This window comes from Pyrus communis, chromosome 10 (assembly GCF_041283825.1).
Source record: "Pyrus communis isolate YQ-2024b chromosome 10, ASM4128382v1, whole genome shotgun sequence".
NCBI lineage: Eukaryota > Viridiplantae > Streptophyta > Magnoliopsida > Rosales > Rosaceae > Pyrus > Pyrus communis.
Window position 1 is genome coordinate 20,009,249 of NC_142574.1, and position 14,357 is coordinate 20,023,605.

At 35.0% G+C, this 14,357-nt stretch overlaps 1 pseudogene; it reads right to left on the reverse strand.

Moving 5' to 3' along the window:
• Window positions 1-1,000: 1,000 nt before the first annotated feature.
• Window positions 1,001-3,595, reverse strand: LOC137727276 (probably inactive leucine-rich repeat receptor-like protein kinase At5g48380 pseudogene; annotated as a pseudogene).
• Between the last annotated feature and the right edge of the window lie 10,762 nt (window positions 3,596-14,357).

The window sequence follows — 14,357 nt, forward strand, 5'->3', positions numbered from 1 at the left end:
GTGTGTCATTAACAATGTAAAAGTTTGAATTACTTTAATTAATTATTTTTTCTTTCTAGAAAGAGCCATTAATCAACGGATAATAACCTTTTTGTTAATTCAAAATTATATGATTTATTGTTATTATTTAGCATTATCTACAATAATAATGATTTATCTCCGATCAACTAAAAGTTGTTCCAGGGACTTATCAACCAAAAAACAAGACTATCTAGAGCATTGTGTATGAATTAAACATATTTTTAAACATTTCAAAAAGATGAATATTCATTTTAATATAGTTTATAATTGGGTACGTTTAAATTCGGGGTTGGTACGTTTTCGTTTGACGTGCATTTTCATTTAATGTTGGTACGTTTCCATTTGGCGTGGGTGTACATTTAGATTTGAAATGTTTAAATTTTTAAACTTAAATATAGTTGAAATTATTTAAAATATATAGCAGATATTTAAATGTAAATTAATTTCAATTAATCTGAAGTAGTTCAAGTCTGAGTATCTTAATCAAATGTTTCAAAAGCTTAATCAAAAACTCAAAAAGCATAAATGTTTAGTCTACAAAAGTCTAAAATGAGGCATCTAATTCTAATTTTCTCAAACGTATTTTCCATCTAGACTTTATATCTCTTAATTCAAAGCTTCCCTGAGGTTTAAGTTCATTCAAACACCCTTCATCACACTTGGTTGTATTCGTGAATCCAATTCAAGCACCCTTCATGAATATTTTGTAGAAAAAAAATGATAAGTTAACAATTATAAGTAAAAGTTTGATGAATTTTTGGAAGCTTCTATTTTATGACCCTATTGTTGTAAATTTCCGGCTTCGCCACTGCACATAACCACCGGAATTTGGGACTGGACCAGATAGACGATTGTTGGCCACACTAAATGTGGAATTTCACCCGCGAACTCAGTGTTTTCAATCTAAGCACATTCAGATAGCTACAATTCGAAGATTCGGGGGGATTTTCCCCGAGAAGCTGTTCAATGAGAGATCCACATATGTATATTATAATTTGAGTATAATAATAATAACATCACATGAGGATTTTCATGGTACACTGAAAATGCTCCGAAACAAGAACTCTGCATATATTTCACTGAAACATAACATAAAAGGACAAAGTTTACTGGCTACCTCAGTTTATATCCTCGATAGAAGACCCACAAGCGACGCACACTAGGAGCTCTTGGAAGGAAAAAACAGAAAGAAAAAGGAAAAGCAAATCCAAAACCAGCTGCTGCTGCTATAACAACACTGTTTGACTTCAAAACCTTAACTAGAGTACTAGTGGACTTCACTTGAGACGATCGACAAGGCTTTAGAGGCTTCCCACAAAGTTTAGCATTGTTTGCGTAACTTTCTGCTGTAATTCCAACATTGTTACCGAAGTCTGGGACTTGGCCAGAGAGCTGATTGTTTGCCACGCTAAATGTTTTAATCCTACTGAGCTGGCCAAGCCCTAGAGGGATGTTACCGGTGAACTGGTTGCTGTCAAGCTTAAGCACATTCAGATAGCTACAATTGGTAATATTTGTTGGGATTTGCCCTGAGAAGCTGTTAGAAGAGAGATCAAGAGTTGCAATGAACGAAATAATTCTACCGATATCCTCAGGAAGAGGTCCACTGAGCTTGTTGCTCGAAAGATCTAATCCTGTTAAGCTTGTGCAATTCGCTACACCATGAGGAAACGGGCCCTTGAGCCCCAAATCCGAAAGCTTGATGTTCAAAACTTTGTTCTCGTGAGGAGGGTGCCAACACTCGATTCCCAGAAAGTTACAGATGAAACCTTCTGTGTTATTGTTGAAATCCCATGAAGAGTTTAAGTAACCTAAAGGGTCCTGAAGTGATGCTTTTATGCTTTTGAGGCAGTTGATATCACTCTCAACAGCAGAGCTGAAACTACAACTTAGCAGTAAGACGCAACAAATAAAAATGTTGCTAAGATGTTGTTTGCTCAACAAGGTATCACGTATTAAGAAAGCCATCAAAACGGTCTTAAAAATTTCTACTGTTTTAATAAAATTGAAGCCAAATGACCAGAGCTAGAGATAGTGCTCAATCAAACCCACAAATTCTCTAGCTTTTAATAACACTGGGGAATGTGAAAGAAACCAGGAATTTCACGCGGAAACAAAGTTCAACGAGAAAATTATGTCCATGATCCACGTCTTTTTTTCTTGACCCCTACCCTACGTGAAACAGAAATTTCTTCATTTTGAGGTCACTCCTTTTAGTTAAAAGCTGAGGGACGACTTGGACAATTGACTGCTTGACTGGGGCTTGCCAGACCCTGCTAGAGTCTTTGCGTGAATTATAAACTTTGACTTCTCAGACGTGAATCACACTTCCCTTGCCAAAACTTGCTCTGTTTCATTAGCAATAAGACGCAACAAATAAAAATGTTGCCAAGATGTTGTTTGCTCAACAAGGTATCACGTATTAAGAAAGCCATCAAAACGGTCTTAAAAATTTCTACTGTTTTAATAAAATTGAAGCCAAATGACCAGAGCTAGAGATAGTGCTCAATCAAACCCACAAATTCTCTAGCTTTTAATAACACTGGGGAATGTGAAAGAAACCAGGAATTTTACTCGGAAAGAGAGTTCAACGAGAAAATTAATGTCCATGGTCAAGATATAACTTCAATGCCAGAGTGGTTTATACGTCCATCTTTTTTTTCCTTGACCCCTACGTGAAAGGAAAATTTTTCAGCGTAATTATCACAACAGTACACGATATTAGTGTCTATATTTTTATGGAAATAGACAAAAACACATCTCGGTCAAACAAAACTATGTACGATTCTCTCATAATATCCTTTAACAAGATATGTCATTTAGGATCTCAACCCAACTAAAAATCAATATAATAAACAAAATAACGTGTTATAAAATAAGAAGACGGCAAAATTGTTAAATATGCCAGCACTCAATAATTTCTTCATTTTGAGGTCATTCCTTTTGGTAAAATGCTGAGGGACGACTTGGACAATTGGCTGCTTGACTGCGGCACTCCCAGACCCTGCTAGTGTCTTTGAGGAAGTTGTTGGTTGGCTTCCTGAGATGACTCTTTCTCATTATAAACTTTGACTTCTCCGACGTGAATCACACTTCCCTTTCCAATGCATTTTTTTTTTTTTTTTTTAACAAACGATATTATCTACATTAAGAGAGAGAGAGTATGTTAAGTATTACAATGAACAAGCAATAATGTGGTTCAAATTCACATTTAGTAAGAATTGAACCTAAGATCTCTCACTTACAAATGAAGAGAAATAGTACTAAAATGTAAAATTAGGTGGCAAAAATATTATTAGTACTGACAATTAGTGGAGCAAAAGCTACTTCTTGTGGAAAACGGGGCAAAAGCTACTTCTTGCCTGTGCTTAATATTTTTTTTTAACAAATGATATTATCTACACCAAAGAAGAAGAGATAAGCTAAGCCTCATAATAAACTAGCAATAGTGTGGTTTAAATTCATCTTTGGCAAGAATCGAACCTAAAATCTCTCAGTTATAAGTGAAGAGGAATACCGTGAAATTAGGTGGCAAAATTATTATTAGTACTGAAAATTGGTGGAGCAAAAGCTAATTCTTGCCCATGCATAATAATTTTTTTTTTTTTTTTTAAACAAACGATATTATCTACATTAAGGGGAGAGGATAGGCTAAGCCTCACAATGAACTAGCAATATAATGAGGTTCAAATTTACCTTTGATGATAATCGAATCTAAGACTTTTTCACTTACAAGTGAAGAGGAACACCGTTAAATTGTAAAACTAAGTGGCAAAATTATTATTAGTACTGAAAATTGCTAGAGGAAAAGCTGCTACTTGTGGAAAACGGGGCTTAAAGCTCAAGCTTATACGAAAGGGATAGTGACTAGTGAGACAAGAAGAAATTGCACATTAAGAAGAGAAATCCAAAACAAAGGGTAATCAAAACCTTACCGGACGGATCCTAAGCGTACAGTCACCCATTCGAGTATACCATATATCATATCAAAGGGCTCAAACCCAGAACATTTTCTCATTAAAGATATGAATTTACAACGCTCAACACATAATTTGATCGCGTAATATATGGAGAATAATATGAACTCGTAAGGATATTGAAGACTAAGCAGAATCTCTAGGCGTGGCGGGGCATGATGCTTGCTAATCATTTCTTCATTGTTCAAAAGATAACAATCATGAGCTAATAAAATGAACATGCAATTGTTAATAATAATAAGGCCATTAAAAGATATAGAACTTGATAACCTCTTTCAAATTTAGAAAAAAGAGATATATTAATCAACTAATCAACTGAGCTAAACTTAATTCAGTTTTTTTTTTTTTCCTACCGTTTGTTCATAGGAAAATAAATAAATAAACTGAATTAGGAGGGTCGTAGCCTCTCTTCATTATCTTGGGCTTTTGGGATTGTTTTTTTGGGCTTTTAGGATTGTACTGGTGGAGCCAGATTCGACCTGGGACCACGATGTTGTAGGCCCAATTGGTGAAGTCTCTCTTCGGCTCAATTTCTATGTTATTTTCAGGGATAGTGCTACCCACACATCCACTTTTACACATCACACATTCTTATTATGGTTCGTTTAGAACTACTTTTAAAATAGGTAAAAGCGTTTTTTGTGAAATGTTTTTGAAACTAATCTTTAGTAAAAATGCAAATAAATCCTAAAAATACTAGAAGTGCTTCTTGTAAGAAGCACTTTCTTTTTTTGTCAAGACGTCATGGTACTTTGCAATTCTTGCAAGTAAATCATTTTGTACCATGACGACAATGCCAACAAATAATGATTAACAGAGCTCATAAGGTACCTCAAAATAAGATCACCATGTTTTTACCCTTTCTTTTTTTGTTCCTAACCTTCTGATTTTGTATAATGGGAAAAGAGGATCCTAATGCCAGCAAAATGGGAATATTGAACTCTTAAATATTTTCTGCTTAGTTTAAGTCATGGTTAAATAAAGGACATGGCAGGGGAGGTGGCAACGACAACAGTGGCAGGGATAGTGGCAGTCATAGCAACAACAATGGTGGGGATTTTTGCTCACTTAATCTAATTTTTCATTAATAAACATGCAGGAAAAACAGTTCTAAGCATTTGTCAAATGTTCATCCACAACAGGTCTAAGCATTTGTCAGATGTTCATCCACACATTCCATGATATCATTTTTGTTTTCTCAGTTACTCCCAACTGTGGTGTCGCATAGTTAAGAACGACATTCTCACAGGTAATAATCTAGATATCCGTGAAAAATATGCACCAATATTCAATATGTATTTATCAAAAATTTCTACGAGTTTTAATATTCTCACAACGCTAATTGTCAAATTGCAATATGTATTGGGACACATTATTGCAGCACCAACCTTTGGAAGGAAAACTGGTGGCCAATGAAAAAATTGAGACAAATGTGAAATTTATATTGAAAATATCAGGTACAAATGTTAATAAAGCACCTATAAATTTTCAAATTGTTACACCTCTTCTTAAAGTATTTTATTTATTTCATATATGGTGATCCCCGAAAGAGGATGTTAGAATCACATTGTGGGGTGACATTGCACGTTTTGTTAAGTGGGTGTTATTTCTCTATTGTAGGAAGATTTTGGGAAGGCGAGTAAGAGGCTCCTTCCCTTTTTTTTCTTGTTTTTCATTTTTATTTTTTTTTTTTTTTTTTTTTTGGCGGAAGAGTGAGAAAGCAAAAGCCAGTTTAGGAATTTAGGCATTCCCAATGTTTCTACTTTTTGTTCTGTAAAAACGAATTCAAGTTTTAGATAGGATTTAATGCATGCTCAAGATTGGGATTTGGGAGACTTTTGGAAATTCATGGTTGGATTGTCAAATTGGTGTTGGGAATCTGGGTGTTCTGAGAATTAAGGTTAGGATTAGGTGTGGTGCTAAAGCACAGTTTATATTATTGCATAAATACTTGAAGTTATATGTTCTGTTATGATTTTTAATTCATTTATACTTGAAGTTATATTCAGTTTGTATATTTGGATTTCACTGTTTTTTAATTCATTTATACGTTCTGTTATGATTTTTCTATAATCTGCATGCTGAAATACTTGGAGTTAGAATTAATAAGGATTGAATGAAACATGGATTTTTTATTAGATTGGTATGGCTGACAAAGTTAAGAAGTAGTTTAAGATACAATCTAGGGAATTTCTTAAACTGAATGTAGTTGTTTTCATGAGGTAGATAAGTTACGATGCGGTGCTTCTATACCAAGAAGGAATTTTATATGGATACATTGAGTGATATGTGAAATGGTAAATGTAATTAATCCTTCAACAAAACAAACAGTAAAAGGAATACCCATTCCCATCCAGCCTTCTGTTTTCTGCTTATCATACCTTTTCAATTTTGCTTATTTTTCATTGGTCATATGAAAGATAGTGCAATACCTTGGGACCAAAATATCTAACAAACTGGACTGGATATCTCTATTATAGAGAGTTTGTAAAAGTAATTTAGACATTATTAGTTTATATTAGTGTTTCACTTCTGTTCATTCACTCTATATTTTGTATTGTATGGTTTTACATGAGAATTCCATAGTGATAGCATGTTGCAATGGTGTAAATACAACTTTGTATTTGGTTTGTGTTTAAAACTTAGTCCCCTTGGTGAATGATTTTTTCTTTCTTTTCAGCTTTAGTGTTTCAGTCGCATTAGATTGTTAAAGAATTCAACAAAAAGGCTTTCAAGGTTCGTGCATGTTTCTCCATAATTTCATCGGTTAACTTTTTTTTTTAGTTACATTTCCTTTTCTGTTCTAAATTATTGTGTTTTAGTGCTGCCTTAGTTATATCAACTTTGAAATTTGAACACAATTTTCTGAAATATAATGTTATTTTTTTTGGAACTTTACATAATTTTGAGTATGCACTGCATTTGTTAAGGTATTTTTCATTCTTTTCGTGTTGGTATCTTGAAACAGACAATGTGGCTATCTGAAATATTCAGTATTGTAGGGCGGGTCAGTATAGCATTTGCAAAGGTTTTTTCTCCTTCCCATCCCCATATACATATGATGAATGCAATTAAGAAGTCTAATGTGTGGTAACATTTTATAGCAGATTTTCTGGAAATTTTCAACCGGCAAATTCAGTTGATCTTTATACTGAACGATGGGATGACATTATTAAGAATTGAAAAGTAACATTTCCTTGGTTGTTGTTTTCTATTTCTTTCTCCTTGAAATGGTTGTTTTTCTTTTATTGTTTTCTGTTTCTTTCTTCTTCTTCTTTTCCTGTCTGCCTTCTGTTATCTATGTGGTAATTGCAAATTGCAAACAAACTCTGCTGCTTCTTCAAAATTTGTATCAGTTTATAAAATATCCATAGAACACGTCCATAATGACTAAATTCTTTCTCATAAGCAGGTACCTTGTTGTAAACTGAAATAGAAAGGAACGAAGTTACCCGAAAAATGTAGAAGCCTTGAGTGGTGAATGATTCTTGGGATGAGTCGCAGACTAAGTCGCTCTCTTTAAGACGTTTCGCAGCTCTGCCCAAAGTGTGCAAGCAATTCACAAACATCACGTCGTCCCCAGGATGAAACAGCCCAGAACCTTCTTCTTCTGATAAGGTTCTTCCTTGCACAACGGAAGAACTTTCAAACTTACACCCTTTCGATATGTTGCTATTAAATCAATATGTAAAACTATTTTTTCTTTCTCTCTTAGCCTCTTTGCATCTGCATGACTTGTATCTTTCTATCTTTTTATATATGTTGGTGTGTGTGTGTGTGTGTGTGTGTGTATAAATATATATTATAATAAAAAAAAATACGTTGAGATTGCAATCTGTAATCAATCAAAGCAATTGAAATCAAAACCGCAAGGAATAATGGCAATTGAAATCAAAACGGATAAAACCCACAACGGGACAAAACAAAAATCAATTCAAACTGAAAATTAAAACTAAAACGGTTCAATTGCATGTTTCATATATAGGGGAGATAACTCCTTAAGCTAAAATTAATTGACTTTTAATATTGGTAATAAAACAAAACATAAATATATTTAAATATTTAAATAAAAACATAACTGATCTAACAATCCCCCACTTGTTTTTATTTAAAATATATATCAAGCAACATATCTGTTTGGGCCCAAAATAATATTGTTGGGCCGAGTGTAGGTTTGTGCTCGGCCCGAAGCCGTGTCAAAAATACTATGGGCTGCCTGATGATTCTGAGCCATTTGGCAGGGATGGTCGGTCCTATCGCAAGAAGGAGTAGTTCAGATAAGCAAAGAGGGTCGAGGAAGTCATGGTGCAATTAGGATTCTCGACCGACAATGAATAAAGCCCCGAAAGGGGCTGAGTTCAAAGTCCTAGTGGGAATAGGATCGTTCGAAGCAGAGTCGGAACGAAACAAGGACTCCCAATCCGGGTAGGAGTTTAATTCAATCTCAAGGAGTTGGTGCTATAAATATGAGAAATCATGCAACAATTGAAGACCTTCAATTCAACATACAATTGCCCTGCGCAAAACCTCTCAAACATCTTGAGATTTGTCCTTTTCTTTTTTCCGCCGACACACCTTCAGTTTGGATAAACAGCACTGTTGCCGTAGAATCAGCCGACCGAGGAGCACCTTCAGTTTGGATAAACAGCACTGCGTCGAGGCCGACTGATTACCTATCCAAGTCTCGGCCGAGAAGGGTTTTCAAATCCTTATTGGCAGGGGTCATCTTATCAGCCTTCTCGGCGAAGTAAGATGTTACGAGTTACGATATTCGGCGTACCAGACGCCGAGTGATTTGATGATTGGATATTCACAAGTGAGTTTTAGAGTTCGGCATTCTGACGACCGAACCACGTTCACCATCAAGACATACATCACCTTTGAATATTTGTGTCCGTATAATCTGGTGTCGATTTGACATGCTTATACTCTTACGAATATAGTCACGGTGACCGAATCGGGCGCCGACGATTTGTGAACTTCGCAGAACCAGCAGCCTTGTCTTCAGGCTCTAGAACCCAAAGACCGAGAGTGTTCCTTCCTCGGTCGCAGTCGCAAGATAAAGAAGTCAGCAATGCGCTTAACGCGACATCAACAAATTTTACTCCTCGGCCGAGCTTGGCCAACGAGTTGGCACGCCCCGCATTCAACCGAATGACGTAGTTAGCTTATTAGTTATTCGACATGCGCGCCACGTAGGTTTTGTAATTTTTAGAGTCAACAATATCATAAAGCTATGCATAAGTAAAGGTGTTTCTCAACTTGAACCTGTACCTAGTGTTAGTGATCCAGATTCTACTAGAGTAACTTATAGTTTTGAACTCTATCTCTGACAACACCACACACATAACTTTATTAAGGTGAAGTTTAAAAAGCCAGCACTTACGGCCTTGTGCTTATAACCTAGTATAGTGAACGCTCTAAAAACTTGCCCAAGATTTCATAGGAAGCGGCCTCACTTCCACATTCACATAGGTAAGACTATCAAGGATATTCCTGTAGCTAGATATCCCACTCAACATAGAGTATAGACCTTACTAAGAGAAAAAAAATCTCAACCTAAAAACGCTTCAGGATGTCATGCTTCTTAGGGATGGACATGGAATAATATTCCAAATTAAAATTAGCAAGACTTCACTCATATCACTTAGGACTTGTTATTACCCTTTGAACCTATTTCTTGGGATCTCCAATCTATAGGTTGAGTTGCTATCACAAATGACTCAATTTTCTATGGGCTTTAGTCCCATCCTTTTCGAGGTTTTCCAAACCTTTTCTCGTGCTAGTCCTTTCGTCAAAGGATCAGCCAAGTTTTCTTCAGACTGTATATGATCCACTCTTACAGCTCTATTAGAGAGATAATCTCTTACAGTGTTGTGCTTACGACGTATTTGTCGCCTTTTCCGGTTATAATAATGGTTTTGCACTTTAGCTATTGTCGCTATGCTATCACAATGGATCAAAATTGCTGGAATCGGTTTCTCCCATAAAGGGGTATCTGACAATAGGTTTCTCAACCACCCTGCTTCTTCGCTTGCCGTAGCTAGCGCTATTAATTCTGACTTCATAGTAGACTGCACCAAGATAGTCTGTTTCTTAGACTTCGATGACACAGCCCCACCACCAATACTAAAAATATATCCACTAGTGGCCTTAGAGTCATCTGAAAGAGTATTCCAATCAGTGTCGCTATAACCTTCTAGGACAGCGGGAAACTTCTTATAGTGTAATCTGAAATTCATCATTCTTTTAAGGTATCTCATAAGCCTCTCTATAGCATGCCAATGCTCCAAACTAGGTCTGCTAGTAAACCTGCATAAAACTCCTACGACATAAAATATATCTGGCCTAGTGCAATCAGTAGCATAACGAAGGTTACCAATAATACTAGCATACTCAGATTGTTTAACACTGTCACCAGTGTTCTTGAACAATTTTACACTAGGATCATAAGGAGTACATGCTGGTTTACAATCAAAATAATTATACTTTCTTAAAAAAATTTCTATGTAGTGAGATTGATCTAAAGAAAACCCATGTTCGGACCTAGTTATTTTCAAACCAAGTATTACACTAGCTTCACCCAAGTCTTTCATATCAAAATTAGCACATAACAAAGATTTGACATTATTCACAACATGAATATTCGAACTAAAAATAAGCAAATCATCCACATATAGGCACATTATAGTGCATATATTACTTTCAAACTTATAATAGAAGCATTTGTCACTTTCATTTATTTTAAAACCATTCGAAGTAACCAAACTATCAAATTTTGCATGCCATTGTTTAGGAGCTGGTTTCAATCCATAAAGTGACTTATCTAACTTGCAAACTTTATTTTCTTGTCCTGGAATAATAAAACCCTCTGGTTTATCCATATATATTTCTTCCTCTAATTCACCATTTAAGAAAACTGTTTTAACATCCATTTAGTGCACAACAAGATCATAAATAGAAGCTAAAGCAAACAATACACGAATAGAAGTTATTCTAGTCACAGGTGAATAAGTATCAAAGAAATCAATATTTTCTCTCTGTCTATAGCCTTTGGCAACAAGTCGGGCTTTAAATTTTTCAACTGATCCGTCAGGTTTTAATTTTCTTTTAAGAATCCATTTGCAACCTATTGTTTTGCAACCAGGTGGAAGATCCACCAAGTGCCAAGTTTGATTTGACTCTAGGGAGTCGATTTCATCATTTATAGCTTTTTGCCACAAATCTACATCTAAGGAAGTCAAAGCTTCTTGAATTGTATTAGGATCTTCTTGTAAGTTATATACATGAAAATCAGGCCCAAAATCTTTAGCTATTCGAGCTTTTTTACTTTTCCTCGGTTCTAATGCAGATTTGCTATGTTCTACAACAGTAGGTTCATAAATTTTAGAAGAATTAGAACCCCCACTATTTCGAAGATTAAAAGGAAATTTATTCTCATAAAAATCAGCATCAAGTGACTCAATTATGACATGATTTTTCAAATCATAAAATCTGTATGCTTTGCTATTACATGCATAACCAATAAAAACACATTCATATGCTCTAATTGATCTTTTTGGATCAGCTTTACGAACATAAGCTAAGCAACCCGTAGTTCTGAAATACAACACATTTGGTTTCTTATTTTTTCAAATTTCTTAAGGAGAAATATTTGGTTTTGAGTTAGGGATTCTATTTAACACATAACAAGCAGTCAACACAATTTCACCCCACCAATAAGAAGCAGCTCCAGAACTAAGCAAAGTAGCAACGGTCAATTCACAAAGAGTTCGATTTTTTCTTTCCGCTTTACCATTCATTTCAGGAGAATAAGGAGCAGTAGTTTCATGAATAATTCCATGAGACTTAAACAAATTAACAAATTAACAAATTCAGTGGAATCATATTCTTGTCCTCTATCACTACGAAATATTTTAATCTTACGACTAAATTGATTTTCAACTTCAGTCAAGAAAGTTTTGAACATGTCAATAGCTTCACATTTATTTTTCATAAGATAGACAAAACAATAATTCGAACAATCATCAATAAAGGTAATAAAATAAGGTTTTTCATTTCTAGTTAACACTCTATCAAATTCACATATATCAGAATGAATTAAGTCAAGTGGTTCAAATTCTCTATTGACAAATTTATGTGAAGTTCTAGTGATTTTAGCTTGACTACAAAATTCACATTTTTCAAAATCATTCAATGATAAGTTGGGTAAAAAGTCTAAGTTACTCATGATCTTAACCAGGCGTTTGTTCACATGACAAAGTCTAGCATGCCAAGTATTAAAAGAAGACAACATGTAAGCAGAAGTAGACGTTTTATCAATATTCAATTTAAACATTCCATCAGTAGCATATCCCTTTCCCACAAAAACCCCATTTTTAGTAAGATTATACATATCTGCTCCAAACGTTTGAGTGAATCCAGCCTTGTTGAGAAGAAAGCCCGAGACAAGATTCTTCCTTATCGCCGGAGTGTGCATCACATCTTTTAGTATCATGGTTTTTCCAGAGGTGAACTTCAACTCCACCTTTCCAGTACCAGCAATATCAGTTGAGTGCGAATCACCCAACAAGACCTTCCTTCCCTCAGCCACAGAAGAGGTCTTGAAAAAGGAACGATCGTAGCAAACATGGCGAGAAGTGCCAGTGTCCACCCACCATCCCTTGGATCCATCAACTACGTTGATTTCTGATGTCATTGCAATCAGTTGCTCTTCAAAAAGATTTTCCTGAGAAACAGAGTTTTCCTTATAATGCATGGCAGATTGAATCCGTCTTAAAATTGTTGTAAACTGAAATAGAAATGAACGAAGTTACCCGAAAAATGTAGAAGCCTTGAGTGGTGAATGATTCTTGGGATGAGTCGCGGACTAAGTCGCTCTTTTTAAGATGTTTCGCAGCTCTGCCCAAAGTGTGCAAGCAGTTCACAAACACCACGTCGTCCCCAGGATAAAACGGCCCAAAACCTTCTTCTTCTAATAAGGTTCTTCCTTGCACAACGGAAGAACCTTCAAACTTACACCCTTTCGATATGTTGCTATTAAATCAATATGTAAAATTATTTTTTCTTTCTCTCTTAGTCTCTTTGCATCTGCATGACTTGTATCTTTCTATCTTTTTATATATGTTGGTGTGTGTGTGTGTGTGTATATAAATATATATTATAATAAAAAAATACATTGAGATTGCAATCTGTAATCAATCAAAGCAATTGAAATCAAAACCGCAAGGAATAACAGCAATTGAAATCAAAACAGATAAAAACCACAACGGGACAAAACAAAAATCAATTAAAACTAAAATGGTTCAATTGCATGTTTCATATTTAGGGGAGATAACTCCTTAAGCCAAAATTAATTGACTTTTAATATTGGTAATAAAAAAAAAACATGAATATATTTAAATATTTAAATAAAAACATAACTTCTCTAACATACCTGTATACATAGCAGAAATAACATCCAAGGATCTTAGGGGGAGATTTACTTAAGTTAATCTTGTGAACTCCGAGGTAAATCGAGTCCTTAATTTTCGTGTACATTTTATTTTTTGATGTCTACTAGGTGGTTTACATAATTTTTAACCATTAGATCACCTAACTTTATGTTTACAATTGTGTTGTTTCAGATTGTTGATAGAAATTCAATTTAAATGCTTTTGGAAAGATAGAGATAGAACTATGACTTATAATTCTTTTAATCCCGCAGCAACTCGTGGTCATCAATTTCTAGTTACTTCTAATAGGAAAATTTTCGGATATCTACCAAAACATCACAGCTTGAACCTGATGAACATTGACTACAACCGACTCAAAATTATCACGTAGTCCGTTTTGCTACGAACTCATCATTCACTGCCTTCCTGTCCACTGACCAATATTTTCCATTTGTGACGGCAATTTTTGGATTTATTCTCTCTCTCTCCCTCTTCCTTACTAATTTCTCTCATACAAGGTTCTGTTGCTTCTTACTATCCCTTATCCTAAGATTGAGATTCATTAATCCAATCTGTGTGGTCACCGTCACACAAATATTTGACACTCGGAGTTTTGCAACCCAGTGCAGGGCACGGTTCTTTAAACATTTTGACAGGAAAATCGCACAAATCACCCCCAGCTCTCATATGAAATAAGAAACAATTAATGATACTTGTGGTGGATTCTATTACCAATCTCAGTCAAATTTCGACATTGATGCCTATGTTTTGTTTGAAAATTGGACAGGTAGCTCTCATGCATGGTTAAAATACGTCATTTCATGTGTATTTTTGCGCCTTCATGTATATGTTTTGTTAAAAAATACACATATAGTGGATTCTATTACCAATCTCAATAAAAGTATATAGCCCAAGTTTTATTGAA